This window comes from Salvelinus alpinus, chromosome 19 (genome assembly GCF_045679555.1).
Source record: "Salvelinus alpinus chromosome 19, SLU_Salpinus.1, whole genome shotgun sequence".
Classification (NCBI taxonomy): domain Eukaryota; kingdom Metazoa; phylum Chordata; class Actinopteri; order Salmoniformes; family Salmonidae; genus Salvelinus; species Salvelinus alpinus.
The window spans coordinates 17350957-17364437 of NC_092104.1; the positions used below are offsets into that span (position 1 = coordinate 17350957).

General features: G+C 36.5%; 12 non-coding genes across 12 annotated transcripts; all 12 read left to right on the forward strand.

Moving 5' to 3' along the window:
* Positions 1-479: 479 nt before the first annotated feature.
* trnal-caa (transfer RNA leucine (anticodon CAA)) lies at positions 480-591 on the forward strand. The gene is made up of 2 exons: positions 480-517; positions 546-591. It is a non-coding gene; the product is annotated as a tRNA-Leu (tRNA).
* Positions 592-937: 346 nt separating this feature from the next.
* trnal-caa (transfer RNA leucine (anticodon CAA)) lies at positions 938-1049 on the forward strand. The gene is made up of 2 exons: positions 938-975; positions 1004-1049. It is a non-coding gene; the product is annotated as a tRNA-Leu (tRNA).
* Positions 1050-1853: 804 nt separating this feature from the next.
* Positions 1854-1965, forward strand: trnal-caa (transfer RNA leucine (anticodon CAA)). The gene is made up of 2 exons: positions 1854-1891; positions 1920-1965. It is a non-coding gene; the product is annotated as a tRNA-Leu (tRNA).
* Positions 1966-2310: 345 nt separating this feature from the next.
* Positions 2311-2422, forward strand: trnal-caa (transfer RNA leucine (anticodon CAA)). The gene is made up of 2 exons: positions 2311-2348; positions 2377-2422. It is a non-coding gene; the product is annotated as a tRNA-Leu (tRNA).
* Positions 2423-3679: 1257 nt separating this feature from the next.
* trnal-caa (transfer RNA leucine (anticodon CAA)) lies at positions 3680-3791 on the forward strand. The gene is made up of 2 exons: positions 3680-3717; positions 3746-3791. It is a non-coding gene; the product is annotated as a tRNA-Leu (tRNA).
* Positions 3792-4595: 804 nt separating this feature from the next.
* Positions 4596-4707, forward strand: trnal-caa (transfer RNA leucine (anticodon CAA)). Its single transcript has 2 exons — positions 4596-4633; positions 4662-4707. It is a non-coding gene; the product is annotated as a tRNA-Leu (tRNA).
* Positions 4708-5053: 346 nt separating this feature from the next.
* Positions 5054-5165, forward strand: trnal-caa (transfer RNA leucine (anticodon CAA)). Its single transcript has 2 exons — positions 5054-5091; positions 5120-5165. It is a non-coding gene; the product is annotated as a tRNA-Leu (tRNA).
* Positions 5166-6426: 1261 nt separating this feature from the next.
* On the forward strand, positions 6427-6538 carry trnal-caa (transfer RNA leucine (anticodon CAA)). The gene is made up of 2 exons: positions 6427-6464; positions 6493-6538. It is a non-coding gene; the product is annotated as a tRNA-Leu (tRNA).
* Positions 6539-7795: 1257 nt separating this feature from the next.
* Positions 7796-7907, forward strand: trnal-caa (transfer RNA leucine (anticodon CAA)). Its single transcript has 2 exons — positions 7796-7833; positions 7862-7907. It is a non-coding gene; the product is annotated as a tRNA-Leu (tRNA).
* Positions 7908-8711: 804 nt separating this feature from the next.
* Positions 8712-8823, forward strand: trnal-caa (transfer RNA leucine (anticodon CAA)). The gene is made up of 2 exons: positions 8712-8749; positions 8778-8823. It is a non-coding gene; the product is annotated as a tRNA-Leu (tRNA).
* A 345-nt stretch (positions 8824-9168) lies between these two features.
* On the forward strand, positions 9169-9280 carry trnal-caa (transfer RNA leucine (anticodon CAA)). The gene is made up of 2 exons: positions 9169-9206; positions 9235-9280. It is a non-coding gene; the product is annotated as a tRNA-Leu (tRNA).
* A 1258-nt stretch (positions 9281-10538) lies between these two features.
* On the forward strand, positions 10539-10650 carry trnal-caa (transfer RNA leucine (anticodon CAA)). The gene is made up of 2 exons: positions 10539-10576; positions 10605-10650. It is a non-coding gene; the product is annotated as a tRNA-Leu (tRNA).
* The last annotated feature ends 2831 nt before the right edge of the window (positions 10651-13481 follow it).

The following is a 13481-nucleotide window of genomic DNA, read 5'->3' on the forward strand; positions in this document are numbered from 1 at the left end:
TGAATTTTATGGGTCATAGTTGTAAGGGTGGCCGAGTGGTCTAAGGCGCCAGACTCAAGGTGAGAAACCTTCCTGGTTATAAGGGTATTCTGGTCTCTGACTGGAGGCGAGGGTTCAAATCCCTCTTCTGACACAGCTTTTGCCTAAAAAAGTAGCTTTTGGTCAACACCGAGAAGTTCTCCAAATGGTGAAAGGAAAACGCATGAACAGTGATTAAGAGTTTATAGATGTCATAATTTGAGAACAGAAAACACATGAAACGGGAATAATGGTTCGATACAGGTCATCATATGCCTAGTTTAGAATTCAATAAGTTACTCAATTCCTTTAAAAAAATGTTTTTTACTATATCTTTCAATACCTTTTAAAAAAATGTTCTTTTCCGTTCTTTGTATCTTAAGATCTGCATGTTTCCATCAGACATATCAGACTTTACGTTACAGAATCCTGAAAAAATATGAATTTTATGGGTCATATTTGTCAGGATGGCCGAGTGGTCTAAGGCGCCAGACTCAAGGTGAGAAACCTTCCTGGTTATAAGGGTATTCTGGTCTCCGACTGGAGGCGAGGGTTCAAATCCCTCTTCTGACACAGCTTTTGCCTAAAAAAGTAGCTTTTGGTCAACACCGAGAAATTCTCCAAATGGTGAAAGGAAAACGCATGAACAGTGATTAAGAGTTTATAGATGTCATAATTTGAGAACAGAAAACACATGAAACGGGAATAATGGTTCGATACAGGTCATCATATGCCTAGTTTAGAATTCAATAAGTTACTCAATTCCTTTAAAAAAATGTTTTTTACTATATCTTTCAATACCTTTTAAAAAAATGTTCTTTTCCGTTCTTTGTATCTTAAGATCTGCATGTTTCCATCAGACATATCAGACTTTACGTTACAGAATCCTGAAAAAATATGAATTTTATGGGTCATATTTGTCAGGATGGCCGAGTGGTCTAAGGCGCCAGACTCAAGGTGAGAAACCTTCCTGGTTATAAGGGTATTCTGGTCTCCGACTGGAGGCGAGGGTTCAAATCCCTCTTCTGACACAGCTTTTGCCTAAAAAAGTAGCTTTTTGTCAACACCGAGAAATTCTCCAAATGGTGAAAGGAAAACGCATGAACAGTGATTAAGAGTTTATAGATGTCATAATTTGAGAACAGAAAACACATGAAACGGGAATAATGGTTCGATACAGGTCTTCATATGCCTAGTTTAGAATTCAGTAGTTACTCAATTCCTTTAATAAAAATGTTTTTTACTATATCTTTCATTACCTTTTAACATTTTTTTATTTTCCGTTCTTTGTATCTTAAGTTCTGCATGTTTCCATCAGACATATCAGACTTTATGTTACAGAATCCTGAAAAAATATGAATTTTATGGGTCATAGTTGTAAGGATGGCCGAGTGGTCTAAGGCGCCAGACTCAAGGTGAGAAACCTTCCTGGTTACAAGGGTATTCTGGTCTCTGACTGGAGGCGAGGGTTCAAATCCCTCTTCTGACAAAGCTTTTGGCTAAAAAAGTAGCTTTTGGTCAACACCGAGAAGTTCTCCAAATGGTGAAAGGAAAACGCATGAACAGTGATTAAGAGTTTATAGATGTCATAATTTGAGAACAGAAAACACATGAAACGGGAATAATGGTTCGATACAGGTCATCATATGCCTAGTTTAGAATTCAATAAGTTACTCAATTCCTTTAAAAAAATGTTTTTTACTATATCTTTCAATACCTTTTAAAAAAATGTTATTTTCCGTTCTTTGTATCTTAAGATCTGCATGTTTCCATCAGACATATCAGACTTTACGTTACAGAATCCTGAAAAAATATGAATTTTATGGGTCATATTTGTCAGGATGGCCGAGTGGTCTAAGGCGCCAGACTCAAGGTGAGAAACCTTCCTGGTTATAAGGGTATTCTGGTCTCCGACTGGAGGCGAGGGTTCAAATCCCTCTTCTGACACAGCTTTTGCCTAAAAAAGTAGCTTTTGGTCAACACCGAGAAGTTCTCCAAATGGTGAAAGGAAAACGCATGAACAGTGATTAAGAGTTTATAGATGTCATAATTTGAGAACAGAAAACACATGAAACGGGAATAATGGTTCGATACAGGTCATCATATGCCTAGTTTAGAATTCAATAAGTTACTCAATTCCTTTAAAAAAATGTTTTTTACTATATCTTTCAATACCTTTTAAAAAAATGTTCTTTTCCGTTCTTTGTATCTTAAGATCTGCATGTTTCCATCAGACATATCAGACATTACGTTACAGAATCCTGAAAAATATGAATTTTATGGGTCATAGTTGTCAGGATGGCCGAGTGGTCTAAGGCGCCAGACTCAAGGTGAGAAACCTTCCTGGTTATAAGGGTATTCTGGTCTCCGACTGGAGGCGAGGGTTCAAATCCCTCTTCTGACACAGTTTTTGCCTAAAAAAGTAGCTTTTTGTCAACACCGAGAAATTCTCCAAATGGTGAAAGGAAAACGCATGAACAGTGATTAAGAGTTTAAAGATGTCATAATTTGAGAACAGAAAACACATGAAACGGGAATAATGGTTCGATACAGCTCATCATATGCCTAGTTTAGAATTCAATAAGTTACTCAATTCCTTTAAAAAAATGTTTTTTACTATATCTTTCAATACCTTTTAAAAAAATGTTATTTTCCGTTCTTTGTATCTTAAGATCTGCATGTTTCCATCAGATATATCAGACTTTACGTTACAGAATCCTGAAAAAATATGAATTTTATGGGTCATAGTTGTCAGGATGGCCGAGTGGTCTAAGGCGCCAGACTGAAGGTGAGAAACCTTCCTGGTTATAAGGGTATTCTGGTCTCCGACTGGAGGCGAGGGTTCAAATCCCTCTTCTTTCACAGCTTTTGCCTAAAAAAGTAGCTTTTGGTCAACACCGAGAAATTCTCCAAATGGTGAAAGGAAAACGCATGAACGGGAAGAGTTTATAGATGTCATAATTTGAGAACAGAAAACACATGAAACGGGAATAATGGTTCGATACAGGTCTTCATATGCCTAGTTTAGAATTCAGTAGTTACTCAATTCCTTTAATAAAAATGTTTTTTACTATATCTTTCATTACCTTTTAACATTTTTTTATTTTCCGTTCTTTGTATCTTAAGTTCTGCATGTTTCCATCAGACATATCAGACTTTATGTTACAGAATCCTGAAAAAAATTGAATTTTATGGGTCATAGTTGTAAGGATGGCCGAGTGGTCTAAGGCGCCAGACTCAAGGTGAGAAACCTTCCTGGTTATAAGGGTATTCTGGTCTCTGACTGGAGGCGAGGGTTCAAATCCCTCTTCTGACAAAGCTTTTGGCTAAAAAAGTAGCTTTTGGTCAACACCGAGAAGTTCTCCAAATGGTGAAAGGAAAACGCATGAACAGTGATTAAGAGTTTATAGATGTCATAATTTGAGAACAGAAAACACATGAAACGGGAATAATGGTTCGATACAGGTCATCATATGCCTAGTTTAGAATTCAATAAGTTACTCAATTCCTTTAAAAAAATGTTTTTTACTATATCTTTCAATACCTTTTAAAAAAATGTTATTTTCCGTTCTTTGTATCTTAAGATCTGCATGTTTCCATCAGACATATCAGACATTACGTTACAGAATCCTGAAAAATATGAATTTTATGGGTCATAGTTGTCAGGATGGCCGAGTGGTCTAAGGCGCCAGACTCAAGGTGAGAAACGTTCCTGGTTATAAGGGTATTCTGGTCTCCGACTGGAGGCGAGGGTTCAAATCCCTCTTCTGACACAGCTTTTGCCTAAAAAAGTAGCTTTTTGTCAACACCGAGAAATTCTCCAAATGGTGAAAGGAAAACGCATGAACAGTGATTAAGAGTTTATAGATGTCATAATTTGAGAACAGAAAACACATGAAACGGGAATAATGGTTCGATACAGGTCTTCATATGCCTAGTTTAGAATTCAGTAGTTACTCAATTCCTTTAATAAAAATGTTTTTTACTATATCTTTCATTACCTTTTAACATTTTTTTCTTTTCCGTTCTTTGTATCTTAAGATCTGCATGTTTCCATCAGACATATCAGACTTTACGTTACAGAATCCTGAAAAAATATGAATTTTATGGGTCATAGTTGTAAGGGTGGCCGAGTGGTCTAAGGCGCCAGACTCAAGGTGAGAAACCTTCCTGGTTATAAGGGTATTCTGGTCTCTGACTGGAGGCGAGGGTTCAAATCCCTCTTCTGTCACAGCTTTTGCCTAAAAAAGTAGCTTTTGGTCAACACCGAGAAGTTCTCCAAATGGTGAAAGGAAAACGCATGAACAGTGATTAAGAGTTTATAGATGTCATAATTTGAGAACAGAAAACACATGAAACGGGAATAATGGTTCGATACAGGTCATCATATGCCTAGTTTAGAATTCAATAAGTTACTCAATTCCTTTAAAAAAATGTTTTTTACTATATCTTTCAATACCTTTTAAAAAAATGTTCTTTTCCGTTCTTTGTATCTTAAGATCTGCATGTTTCCATCAGACATATCAGACTTTACGTTACAGAATCCTGAAAAAATATGAATTTTATGGGTCATATTTGTCAGGATGGCCGAGTGGTCTAAGGCGCCAGACTCAAGGTGAGAAACCTTCCTGGTTACAAGGGTATTCTGGTCTCCGACTGGAGGCGAGGGTTCAAATCCCTCTTCTGACACAGCTTTTGCCTAAAAAAGTAGCTTTTGGTCAACACCGAGAAATTCTCCAAATGGTGAAAGGAAAACGCATGAACAGTGATTAAGAGTTTATAGATGTCATAATTTGAGAACAGAAAACACATGAAACGGGAATAATGGTTCGATACAGGTCATCATATGCCTAGTTTAGAATTCAATAAGTTACTCAATTCCTTTAAAAAAATGTTTTTTACTATATCTTTCAATACCTTTTAAAAAAATGTTCTTTTCCGTTCTTTGTATCTTAAGATCTGCATGTTTCCATCAGACATATCAGACTTTACGTTACAGAATCCTGAAAAAATATGAATTTTATGGGTCATATTTGTCAGGATGGCCGAGTGGTCTAAGGCGCCAGACTCAAGGTGAGAAACCTTCCTGGTTACAAGGGTATTCTGGTCTCCGACTGGAGGCGAGGGTTCAAATCCCTCTTCTGACACAGCTTTTGCCTAAAAAAGTAGCTTTTTGTCAACACCGAGAAATTCTCCAAATGGTGAAAGGAAAACGCATGAACAGTGATTAAGAGTTTATAGATGTCATAATTTGAGAACAGAAAACACATGAAACGGGAATAATGGTTCGATACAGGTCTTCATATGCCTAGTTTAGAATTCAGTAGTTACTCAATTCCTTTAATAAAAATGTTTTTTACTATATCTTTCATTACCTTTTAACATTTTTTTATTTTCCGTTCTTTGTATCTTAAGTTCTGCATGTTTCCATCAGACATATCAGACTTTATGTTACAGAATCCTGAAAAAATATGAATTTTATGGGTCATAGTTGTAAGGATGGCCGAGTGGTCTAAGGCGCCAGACTCAAGGTGAGAAACCTTCCTGGTTACAAGGGTATTCTGGTCTCTGACTGGAGGCGAGGGTTCAAATCCCTCTTCTGACAAAGCTTTTGGCTAAAAAAGTAGCTTTTGGTCAACACCGAGAAGTTCTCCAAATGGTGAAAGGAAAACGCATGAACAGTGATTAAGAGTTTATAGATGTCATAATTTGAGAACAGAAAACACATGAAACGGGAATAATGGTTCGATACAGGTCATCATATGCCTAGTTTAGAATTCAATAAGTTACTCAATTCCTTTAAAAAAATGTTTTTTACTATATCTTTCAATACCTTTTAAAAAAATGTTATTTTCCGTTCTTTGTATCTTAAGATCTGCATGTTTCCATCAGACATATCAGACTTTACGTTACAGAATCCTGAAAAAATATGAATTTTATGGGTCATATTTGTCAGGATGGCCGAGTGGTCTAAGGCGCCAGACTCAAGGTGAGAAACCTTCCTGGTTATAAGGGTATTCTGGTTTCCAACTGGAAGCGAGGGTTGAAATCCCTCTTCTGATAAAGCTTTTGTCTAAAAAAGTAGCTTTTGGTCAACACCGAGAAGTTCTCCAAATGGTGAAAGGAAAACGCATGAACAGTGATTAAGAGTTTATAGATGTCATAATTTGAGAACAGAAAACACATGAAACGGGAATAATGGTTCGATACAGGTCATCATATGCCTAGTTTAGAATTCAATAAGTTACTCAATTCCTTTAAAAAAATGTTTTTTACTATATCTTTCAATACCTTTTAAAAAAATGTTCTTTTCCGTTCTTTGTATCTTAAGATCTGCATGTTTCCATCAGACATATCAGACATTACGTTACAGAATCCTGAAAAATATGAATTTTATGGGTCATAGTTGTCAGGATGGCCGAGTGGTCTAAGGCGCCAGACTCAAGGTGAGAAACCTTCCTGGTTATAAGGGTATTCTGGTCTCCGACTGGAGGCGAGGGTTCAAATCCCTCTTCTGACACAGCTTTTGCCTAAAAAAGTAGCTTTTTGTCAACACCGAGAAATTCTCCAAATGGTGAAAGGAAAACGCATGAACAGTGATTAAGAGTTTAAAGATGTCATAATTTGAGAACAGAAAACACATGAAACGGGAATAATGGTTCGATACAGGTCATCATATGCCTAGTTTAGAATTCAATAAGTTACTCAATTCCTTTAAAAAAATGTTTTTTACTATATCTTTCAATACCTTTTAAAAAAATGTTATTTTCCGTTCTTTGTATCTTAAGATCTGCATGTTTCCATCAGACATATCAGACTTTACGTTACAGAATCCTGAAAAAATATGAATTTTATGGGTCATAGTTGTCAGGATGGCCGAGTGGTCTAAGGCGCCAGACTCAAGGTGAGAAACCTTCCTGGTTATAAAGGTATTCTGGTCTCCGACTGGAGGCGAGGGTTCAAATCCCTCTTCTTTCACAGCTTTTGCCTAAAAAAGTAGCTTTTGGTCAACACCGAGAAATTCTCCAAATGGTGAAAGGAAAACGCATGAACGGGAAGAGTTTATAGATGTCATAATTTGAGAACAGAAAACACATGAAACGGGAATAATGGTTCGATACAGGTCTTCATATGCCTAGTTTAGAATTCAGTAGTTACTCAATTCCTTTAATAAAAATGTTTTTTACTATATCTTTCATTACCTTTTAAAAAATTTTTATTTTCCGTTCTTTGTATCTTAAGTTCTGCATGTTTCCATCAGACATATCAGACTTTATGTTACAGAATCCTGAAAAAAATTGAATTCTATGGGTCATAGTTGTAAGGATGGCCGAGTGGTCTAAGGCGCCAGACTCAAGGTGAGAAACCTTCCTGGTTATAAGGGTATTCTGGTCTCTGACTGGAGGTGAGGGTTCAAATCCCTCTTCTGACAAAGCTTTTGGCTAAAAAAGTAGCTTTTGGTCAACACCGAGAAGTTCTCCAAATGGTGAAAGGAAAACGCATGAACAGTGATTAAGAGTTTATAGAAGTCATAATTTGAGAACTGAAAACACATGAAACGGGAATAATGGTTCGATACAGGTCATCATATGCCTAGTTTAGAATTCAATAAGTTACTCAATTCCTTTAAAAAAATGTTTTTTACTATATCTTTCAATACCTTTTAAAAAAATGTTATTTTCCGTTCTTTGTATCTTAAGATCTGCATGTTTCCATCAGACATATCAGACATTACGTTACAGAATCCTGAAAAATATGAATTTTATGGGTCATAGTTGTCAGGATGGCCGAGTGGTCTAAGGCGCCAGACTCAAGGTGAGAAACCTTCCTGGTTATAAGGGTATTCTGGTCTCCGACTGGAGGCGAGGGTTCAAATCCCTCTTCTGACACAGCTTTTGCCTAAAAAAGTAGCTTTTTGTCAACACCGAGAAATTCTCCAAATGGTGAAAGGAAAACGCATGAACAGTGATTAAGAGTTTATAGATGTCATAATTTGAGAACAGAAAACACATGAAACGGGAATAATGGTTCGATACAGGTCTTCATATGCCTAGTTTAGAATTCAGTAGTTACTCAATTCCTTTAATAAAAATGTTTTTTACTATATCTTTCATTACCTTTTAACATTTTTTTCTTTTCCGTTCTTTGTATCTTAAGATCTGCATGTTTCCATCAGACATATCAGACTTTACGTTACAGAATCCTGAAAAAATATGAATTTTATGGGTCATAGTTGTAAGGGTGGCCGAGTGGTCTAAGGCGCCAGACTCAAGGTGAGAAACCTTCCTGGTTATAAGGGTATTCTGGTCTCTGACTGGAGGCGAGGGTTCAAATCCCTCTTCTGACACAGCTTTTGCCTAAAAAAGTAGCTTTTGGTCAACACCGAGAAGTTCTCCAAATGGTGAAAGGAAAACGCATGAACAGTGATTAAGAGTTTATAGATGTCATAATTTGAGAACAGAAAACACATGAAACGGGAATAATGGTTCGATACAGGTCATCATATGCCTAGTTTAGAATTCAATAAGTTACTCAATTCCTTTAAAAAAATGTTTTTTACTATATCTTTCAATACCTTTTAAAAAAATGTTCTTTTCCGTTCTTTGTATCTTAAGATCTGCATGTTTCCATCAGACATATCAGACTTTACGTTACAGAATCCTGAAAAAATATGAATTTTATGGGTCATATTTGTCAGGATGGCCGAGTGGTCTAAGGCGCCAGACTCAAGGTGAGAAACCTTCCTGGTTATAAGGGTATTCTGGTCTCCGACTGGAGGCGAGGGTTCAAATCCCTCTTCTGACACAGCTTTTGCCTAAAAAAGTAGCTTTTGGTCAACACCGAGAAGTTCTCCAAATGGTGAAAGGAAAACGCATGAACAGTGATTAAGAGTTTATAGATGTCATAATTTGAGAACAGAAAACACATGAAACGGGAATAATGGTTCGATACAGGTCATCATATGCCTAGTTTAGAATTCAATAAGTTACTCAATTCCTTTAAAAAAATGTTTTTTACTATATCTTTCAATACCTTTTAAAAAAATGTTCTTTTCCGTTCTTTGTATCTTAAGATCTGCATGTTTCCATCAGACATATCAGACATTACGTTACAGAATCCTGAAAAATATGAATTTTTTGGGTCATAGTTGTCAGGATGGCCGAGTGGTCTAAGGCGCCAGACTCAAGGTGAGAAACCTTCCTGGTTATAAGGGTATTCTGGTCTCCGACTGGAGGCGAGGGTTCAAATCCCTCTTCTGACACAGCTTTTGCCTAAAAAAGTAGCTTTTTGTCAACACCGAGAAATTCTCCAAATGGTGAAAGGAAAACGCATGAACAGTGATTAAGAGTTTAAAGATGTCATAATTTGAGAACAGAAAACACATGAAACGGGAATAATGGTTCGATACAGGTCATCATATGCCTAGTTTAGAATTCAATAAGTTACTCAATTCCTTTAAAAAAATGTTTTTTACTATATCTTTCAATACCTTTTAAAAAAATGTTATTTTCCGTTCTTTGTATCTTAAGATCTGCATGTTTCCATCAGACATATCAGACTTTACGTTACAGAATCCTGAAAAAATATGAATTTTATGGGTCATAGTTGTCAGGATGGCCGAGTGGTCTAAGGCGCCAGACTGAAGGTGAGAAACCTTCCTGGTTATAAGGGTATTCTGGTCTCCGACTGGAGGCGAGGGTTCACATCCCTCTTCTTTCACAGCTTTTGCCTAAAAAAGTAGCTTTTGGTCAACACCGAGAAATTCTCCAAATGGTGAAAGGAAAACGCATGAACGGGAAGAGTTTATAGATGTCATAATTTGAGAACAGAAAACACATGAAACGGGAATAATGGTTCGATACAGGTCTTCATATGCCTAGTTTAGAATTCAGTAGTTACTCAATTCCTTTAATAAAAATGTTTTTTACTATATCTTTCATTACCTTTTAACATTTTTTTATTTTCCGTTCTTTGTATCTTAAGTTCTGCATGTTTCCATCAGACATATCAGACTTTATGTTACAGAATCCTGAAAACAATTGAATTTTATGGGTCATAGTTGTAAGGATGGCCGAGTGGTCTAAGGCGCCAGACTCAAGGTGAGAAACCTTCCTGGTTATAAGGGTATTCTGGTCTCTGACTGGAGGCGAGGGTTCAAATCCTTCTTCTGACAAAGCTTTTGGCTAAAAAAGTAGCTTTTGGTCAACACCGAGAAGTTCTCCAAATGGTGAAAGGAAAACGCATGAACAGTGATTAAGAGTTTATAGATGTCATAATTTGAGAACAGAAAACACATGAAACGGGAATAATGGTTCGATACAGGTCATCATATGCCTAGTTTAGAATTCAATAAGTTACTCAATTCCTTTAAAAAAATGTTTTTTACTATATCTTTCAATACCTTTTAAAAAAATGTTATTTTCCGTTCTTTGTATCTTAAGATCTGCATGTTTCCATCAGACATATCAGACTTTACGTTACAGAATCCTGAAAAAATATGAATTTTATGGGTCATATTTGTCAGGATGGCCGAGTGGTCTAAGGCGCCAGACTCAAGGTGAGAAACCTTCCTGGTTATAAGGGTATTCTGGTCTCCGACTGGAGGCGAGGGTTCAAATCCCTCTTCTGACACAGCTTTTGCCTAAAAAAGTAGCTTTTGGTCAACACCGAGAAATTCTCCAAATGGTGAAAGGAAAACGCATGAACAGTGATTAAGAGTTTATAGATGTCATAATTTGAGAACAGAAAACACATGAAACGGGAATAATGGTTCGATACAGGTCATCATATGCCTAGTTTAGAATTCAATAAGTTACTCAATTCCTTTAAAAAAATGTTTTTTACTATATCTTTCAATACCTTTTAAAAAAAAATTCTTTTCCGTTCTTTGTATCTTAAGATCTGCATGTTTCCATCAGACATATCAGACATTACGTTACAGAATCCTGAAAAATATGAATTTTATGGGTCATAGTTGTCAGGATGGCCGAGTGGTCTAAGGCGCCAGACTCAAGGTGAGAAACCTTCCTGGTTATAAGGGTATTCTGGTCTCCGACTGGAGGCGAGGGTTCAAATCCCTCTTCTAACACAGCTTTTGCCTAAAAAAGTAGCTTTTTGTCAACACCGAGAAATTCTCCAAATGGTGAAAGGAAAACGCATGAACAGTGATTAAGAGTTTAAAGATGTCATAATTTGAGAACAGAAAACACATGAAACGGGAATAATGGTTGGATACAGGTCATCATATGCCTAGTTTAGAATTCAATAAGTTACTCAATTCCTTTAAAAAAATGTTTTTTACTATATCTTTCAATACCTTTTAAAAAAATGTTATTTTCCGTTCTTTGTATCTTAAGATCTGCATGTTTCCATCAGACATATCAGACTTTACGTTACAGAATCCTGAAAAAATATGAATTTTATGGGTCATAGTTGTCAGGATGGCCGAGTGGTCTAAGGCGCCAGACTGAAGGTGAGAAACCTTCCTGGTTATAAGGGTATTCTGGTCTCCGACTGGAGGCGAGGGTTCACATCCCTCTTCTTTCACAGCTTTTGCCTAAAAAAGTAGCTTTTGGTCAACACCGAGAAATTCTCCAAATGGTGAAAGGAAAACGCATGAACGGGAAGAGTTTATAGATGTCATAATTTGAGAACAGAAAACACATGAAACGGGAATAATGGTTCGATACAGGTCTTCATATGCCTAGTTTAGAATTCAGTAGTTACTCAATTCCTTTAATAAAAATGTTTTTTACTATATCTTTCATTACCTTTTAAAAAAATGTTATTTTCCGTTCTTTGTATCTTAAGTTCTGCATGTTTCCATCAGACATATCAGACTTTATGTTACAGAATCCTGAAAAAATATGAATTTTATGGGTCATAGTTGTAAGGATGGCCGAGTGGTCTAAGGCGCCAGACTCAAGGTGAGAAACCTTCCTGGTTATAAGGGTATTCTAGTCTCCGACTGGAGGCGAGGGTTCAAATCCCTCTTCTGACACAGCTTTTGCCTAAAAAAGTAGCTTTTTGTCAACACCGAGAAATTCTCCAAATGGTGAAAGGAAAACGCATGAACAGTGATTAAGAGTTTATAGATGTCATAATTTGAGAACAGAAAACACATGAAACGGGAATAATGGTTCGATACAGGTCATCATATGCCTAGTTTAGAATTCAATAAGTTACTCAATTCCTTTAAAAAAATGTTTTTTACTATATCTTTCAATACCTTTTAAAAAAAATGTTATTTTCCGTTCTTTGTATCTTAAGATCTGCATGTTTCCATCAGACATATCAGACTTTACGTTACAGAATCCTGAAAAAATATGAATTTTATGGGTCATAGTTGTAAGGATGGCCGAGTGGTCTAAGGCGCCAGACTCAAGGTGAGAAACCTTCCTGGTTATAAGGGTATTCTGGTCTCCGACTGGAGGCGAGGGTTCAAATCCCTCTTCTGACATAGCTTTTGCCTAAAAAAGTAGCTTTTTGTCAACACCGAGAAATTCTCCAAATGGTGAAAGGAAAACGCATGAACAGTGATTAAGAGTTTAAAGATGTCATAATTTGAGAACAGAAAACACATGAAACGGGAATAATGGTTCGATACAGGTCTTCATATGCCTAGTTTAGAATTCAGTAGTTACTCAATTCCTTTAATAAAAATGTTTTTTACTATATCTTTCATTACCTTTTAACATTTTTTTCTTTTCCGTTCTTTGTATCTTAAGATCTGCATGTTTCCATCAGACATATCAGACTTTACGTTACAGAATCCTGAAAAAATATGAATTTTATGGGTCATAGTTGTCAGGATGGCCGAGTGGTCTAAGGCGCCAGACTCAAGGTGAGAAACCTTCCTGGTTATAAGGGTATTCTGGTCTCTGACTGGAGGCGAGGGTTCAAATCCCTCTTCTGACACAGCTTTTGCCTAAAAAAGTAGCTTTTGGTCAACACCGAGAAATTCTCCAAATGGTGAAAGGAAAACGCATGAACAGTGATTAAGAGTTTAAAGATGTCATAATTTGAGAACAGAAAACACATGAAACGGGAATAATGGTTCGATACAGGTCATCATATGCCTAGTTTAGAATTCAATAAGTTACTCAATTCCTTTAAAAAAATGTTTTTTACTATATCTTTCAATACCTTTTAAAAAAAATGTTATTTTCCGTTCTTTGTATCTTAAGATCTGCATGTTTCCATCAGACATATCAGACTTTACGTTACAGAATCCTGAAAAAATATGAATTTTATGGGTCATAGTTGTCAGGATGGCCGAGTGGTCTAAGGCGCCAGACTCAAGGTGAGAAACCTTCCTGGTTATAAGGGTATTCTGGTCTCTGACTGGAGGCGAGGGTTCAAATCCCTCTTCTGACACAGCTTTTGCCTAAAAAAGTAGCTTTTTGTCAACACCGAGAAATTCTCCAAATGGTGAAAGGAAAACGCATGAACAGTGATTAAGA